We start from the raw sequence: 6,000 nt of genomic DNA, 5'->3' as shown, positions 1-6,000 counted from the left end.
AAATATAATATTGGGCTTTTATTGGCAGAGGTTGACAAGTGTGTTTGAGAGGGTTAATTAATCAAGCCTGTGTGTTTTGAGACTTTTAAGACAGTAGAAATTTTGCAGCCTCATTAGAAGGGGGGGATCAACTAGTTTTCCACATTTACTTTTTCAAGTTTAGTCCTATGAAATGAATCAATTAATGTGTTCTTTGTTAATCTATGATCTATTTGTAAAATAAATTAAATAAACCAGATAGGCTGGTTTTGCTTCCAATAAGGATTAATTATATCTTATTTTGGACAAATTACAATGTACTGTTTTATTATTACACAGAAAAGGGAAATCATTTTTAAACATTTGGATTATTTTATTATAATGAAGTCTATGGGAGACAGCCATTCAGTAATTCGTAGCTTTCTGGATAATGGGTTTCCGGATAACGGATCCAAATACCTGTACATGATTAAACTGGCAGAACACAGGGGCATACATATAATCACATAGTACACAGGAATGCAATTAAATTTTTTTTATAAAATAAAGCAAAACAATGTGGCATAATTAGTGTAGTTATAGCATAAATGGCAGCTTATTTGCATAATGCCCAGGTAAATTCATTAAAATTGGACTTAGACGACAGAAAATAACACTTGGGGGCAGATTTATCAAGGGTCGAATTGAAAATTTGAAATTCAAATTTTCGATTTTGATTTTTGTTCTATTGGGGAGTTATTCAGATTAGATTTTCAAAAAATTCTAATTAGAGTTTCAAGATTAATAATACTCTGGCCCTTTAGCAACTCAAATTCGACTATTTGTCAACAAAAACCTGCCGAATTGCTGCTTAAGTCAATGGGAGACATCCAGGGAGTTGTTTGCAGCCTTCCTGACATTCGAAATTCGAAGTTTTTTACATTCGAATTCTTCACTCGAATTTTGTAAATCTGCCCCTTGGAGTTGTTTGCAGCCTTCCTGACATTTTTCAGAGAAAAAGTTTTTAACATTCAAATCTAATCGATTCGAATTTGATTAGAGTTTTCAGGTCGATCCTATTCAATCGAGTTTAAAAAATTAGATTTTTATAATAAATTTTGATTGGTCAAATTTCGAGTTCATGGGATTTTATGGGCGTTTTCAAAAACTCACATGAATTCAAAATTCGACCTTTGATAAATTTGTCTCCCAATATGCAAAGGGGAACATAAATACAATGCTCTGCCCTCCACAGTGTAACAGCATAGATTCTCACTGATCTTTCCACCACCCATGTCTCCTTATAACTGCTCCTCTCATAGTTACATATTTGAGTTAAACAAGTCTATGGAGTTCAAGCTTTCTAAATAAACCCCAGTGCACATATATATACATATACTTATACAGACCTATCTCTATACTGAGATATATACTAAGCTAACTTCCAGTTCCTTAAAGGACAAGGAAAGTTAAACTTAAGAAGTAGGTAGAAATGTTTTACATTATGTTTTGGGTTTCTGTACCAGCCCAAGGCAACCATAGCCCTTTAGCAGTAAAGATCTGTGTCTCTAAAGATGCCCCAGTAGCTCCCCATCTTTTTTTCTGCTGATTCACTGCACATGCTCTGTGCTGCTGTCATTTACGGAGCTTAGGGACCCACTCACAATATACAGTACACATAGAATAGAAATGTCACAATATAAGGTTGATTAGTAATTAATACAGATAATTACTACATGGCAGCAGAGAAACCAGTGCAATTAGCATCAGAATATAATAATCAGCCCTGTAGCATCATCTTATATTACAGACCAAACTCATTTTTGCTTGCTAATTAGTGACAATCCCTAATCTTAGTTTCTGAACAGCTGCTCAGAGCCCACTGTGAATGTGAGTGTCAGAGACACTTTCCAAGGTGGTGACCTCATGTGATAAGTTTGAAGTCCTGGATTGTTGCTGCTATTGAAAAGCTAAAACTTTAGGTTGGTACAAAAAGTTCAGTAATTAATATATGGCATTTTTAGCCCTATTCATTCTTAGGGTTTAGTTTTCCTTTAAGTCTAAAGGGTTGGCCTCTGGTGCATTGATCCTTTTTATGGGAAAATATCCCCCACTATCTGTCTGTAATGCCCTCTACTTGTAATCATGTAATCATGTCCCCTCACAAACATCTTTTTCCCAGAGAAAACACCCATAACCTTGACAGTCTACCCTCATAATTTAAGTCTTCCACCCCAATTACCAGTTTAGTTGCACATCTCTACACTCTCTCCAGTATCACTCTTAAGGCCTGGAGCCCGAAACTGCACTACCGCCTTACATACTCAAGTTACTTATAAAGTGACAAAATAATGCCTCAGCAATTTTCAAAGGTTTGGTTCACCTCTAAGTTAACTTTTAGTATGTTATAGAATTCTAAGCAACATTTCAATTGGTCTTTATTACTTATTTTTTTTATAGTTTTTGAATTATTTGTCTTCTTCTTTTGACTCTTTCCAGCTTTCAAATGGGGGTCACTGACCCCATCTAAAAACAAATGCTCTGTAAGGCTACACATGTATTGTTTTTGCTACTTTTTATTATTTAAAACCACAAATAATAAATAATAAAAACCAGTCAGTCAGTTGATTCAGTTGTCCAAAGATAGTTCTGTACATCTTCTGCTAACACACTATATTCATTTACAACAAAACATTAAAATAAAGCTGCAATCATGCAGCCGCCATCTTTTCTAGATCATCACTTCTCCTTGCCAGCAGATTTGTCCATTTAGCTGGGACCGAGACATCCAGTGCAATGGCAGATGAACTGTTCATTCAGAGGACTTGGCTGTGGAGCACTGAGCATGGTTCTCGTCCAATGAAGGGGTGGTGGAAACCAGATTCCTAAGTGGGCTGACGTCCCCAAACAATAAACAAGGCAAATCCAGGAACACAGTAGTACTTTACAAGGAATGAGAGATTCACAGGCACAGTGAGTTAGGAAAGAAAAAATGGCAGAAACCTTTTAGATCAGGAATACATCTGAATTACATTCCCTAGTTCTTTAATAAAATTACTATATCTTATGTGTCCTTAGCCCATTTATGGATAGATATGAAATATCAATGAAGTTTCAGATTTTTTCTCCAGAACCAGAACATCTCAAAACTGCTCATCTGCTGTCAGGTCTATAACCAGGACTGTATTTAAATATAGACACCCGAGGACATGTGCCTAGGGAGTTAGCTTTAAAGGGGCAGTGCCCCTATATAACAATTTAAACTTTTTTTAATAAAAAAAAATCTCCCATACGTGCCAGAGACTTTTGGGCAAATCCAGTGGCTAAAATGGGAGATTAGGAGCACAGATTTTGTACTTATCTGCGGAAGTGCCGTCATATGTCGTGCACATGATGTCACTTCCGCAATAGGGGGAGCGCTGAGGTCTGGTGCCTTGGGCAGCACTGAACCTAAATACAGCGCTGTCTATAATCACCCAGTTTTAATGAATGGTGTTCGATTAATGAGGCCAATTAAAGACAGAATCGGTTATAGTTTTCAATAATCATTCATCCAATGAAATGTCTCACAGCTACATCTTATATTTATTCCTGTAATGATCCTCACAAACTTCCTTATTGGAACTATACAAAGTAAAAAGTGTTTAAGAATATTTCATTCTGCTAAAAATGACTTAACCATTAATAAAACCCAATAGGATTGTTATGTCTCCGAAAAGGATTAGTTTGGCTTAAGTACAACAGAGTTTTATTATTTCAGAGAAAAAGGAAATGCTTTTAAAAAAAAATAATTATGTTATTATAGTGGAGTCTATGGAGATGGCCTTCTGTAATTCTGAGCTTTCTGGATAATTTTGTTTTAGATAACAGATCCCATACCTATATTATTTATATTAGTTATTTTCTCTAATTATGTTCAATCAGTTCCATTGTGCTGCTTTTCAAGACTGGATATAGAGCAGTACAGGAACATAAGTTGTGGCATACTACAGCACTGTTCTATAAGCATTTGTAAAGAACTAATATGATTATAGCTCATTTAATGACATTTACATGCTAAAGCAGGGCTTTCCCATCTTTTATTTAACCCAGGTATCACCTACTTCTCATTATTATCGCCCAGTCCTCAGAAATGTCTATATTATGTATTTGTAAGCATTGCCTACAATTATAATTATTACAGGGTAAATTCTTTTGAACTAATTCCAGTGTAAAAATATTAAAGTAGAATAAAAACCTAGAAATGTTGTATTTTCATATACTGAACTTGTTGTACCAGATCAACAATTCACACATTTTATTGAAGTTATACAATACTAAGACATGAAAGTTTAGGTGATGTATATAACACGTAGTACCAATAAACAGTGATTTAAATGACACTGTGGGGCAGATTTATCAAGGGTCGAACAGGAAACTTGAAGTTTTATCAAACCTTTACTCTGGGAATAATTCGAATTCGACTATTCGCCACCTAAAACCTGCCCAGTTCATTTATAAGTCAATGGTCCAGTGACCCATTTGAAGATGTTAATTGCCTTCCTGACATTCAAATTTTTTTCTGAGAAAAAACTCGAATTGAGTTTAGTAGAATTCGAATCGGATCTGATTCGAGTTGGTAAAATTCGTTCACCTTTCAGACGTTCTAATTTTTTCTTGAATAACCCCCCAATCGAATTTCGAGGTTTATTTGAATTTATTAGAGTAAAAAAAATTCACATGAATTTGAAATTTGACCTTTGATAAATGGGCCTCCCCATTTGATAAATTTTCAAATTAGAGGAATAACAAAAAGATTAAAAAGAGCTCAGCCATTCAGTAGCCCTATAACAGTATCTACACAGCTTCCCATCCTATGATTTTGTTGGATTATCTTTTGATTATCAGTGACACTGCACATGCTCAGTGGGCTCTGGGGCACTGTTATGCAACTAGGCTTAGGGATCATAGCTGACATTAGGTTACATCTGTCATTGTTAATCAGTTTAGATGAAGAAGTTTCTATGCTGCAGTGCAATGTGCATCCTCCTTTGGAGGGCCTCCAATTGGACAGCCCTGATCTACAGTATATTGTTTTTCAACTGAAAATGTTATGCTCGTCCCCTTCCAGTCAGGCCTTACCAAAATTGCACGGGAGCCTCACAAACAAGGATATACTTATAGTTTGAGAAATGCTGATCTAAGAGAATAAATGGAGCTAATGTTTTGGACATGAATGTATTACACATCGGTGTTCCCCAACCAGTGGCTCATGAGCAACATGTTGCTCATCAACGCCCTTAGCTGTTGCTCACAGTAGCATCAAAGCAGGTGCTTATTTTTGAATCCCAGGTTTGGAGGCAAGTTTTAGTTGCATGAAATCCAGCCATTATTTGACACCACCAGGAATATTATTTACTCTTCTGTTTCTCCTCAATTTTTTTTCAACTGAATATTGATCACTGGAAAAAAAACATTTGGTAGCCTGACTGTACACCATAACAGGAGACACCCAGGAGAATCCTTCACTATGTAAAACAAGAGCTTGATCCTATGGGCTACATATTGGCATGTGGAGAGTGTTAAGACTTTGTTTTCTCCTTGAATACATATATACCGTATTTACACTCTCCCACCATAACATATCCATATAAGGACTTTCCATATACTGCTTAGTCCACTACATTCCAGATGGTGTATGTCAATGAAGGTGTGGAATGGCCAAAGGCCGGGTCCGGTACCAGCGGAATACCCACAAAGTGGTTGGGTTAGGGCAAAAGGTCCCAGATTACCTGGCCGTGTGGGCAGTCCGCGGGAAACTCGGCTGGATACCTGGCAAAGGTGCAGACTTCAGCTTCAGTGCTTTTTCTATTTTCTTTCGGATTTCACTCCAGAGTAACGTCACTTGCGGTTTCATGTGCCCCCGGGTTGGAAGGTAACTTGGCCTATTGGCGGTGGGGTAGCAGATCAGGGGGGGAAAATTCTGGGTTGCGGGTCAAGGGTATTAGTCGGGTACGGGTATAAGAAAATGGGCCCGTGCAGAACTGCATTGAACCCATTCGG

The sequence above is a fragment of the Xenopus laevis genome, chromosome 5L (assembly GCF_017654675.1).
Source record: "Xenopus laevis strain J_2021 chromosome 5L, Xenopus_laevis_v10.1, whole genome shotgun sequence".
In the NCBI taxonomy this organism is placed as follows: domain Eukaryota; kingdom Metazoa; phylum Chordata; class Amphibia; order Anura; family Pipidae; genus Xenopus; species Xenopus laevis.
The sequence above is the reverse complement of the archived record's forward strand: the minus strand, read 5'-3'. Positions refer to the sequence as shown.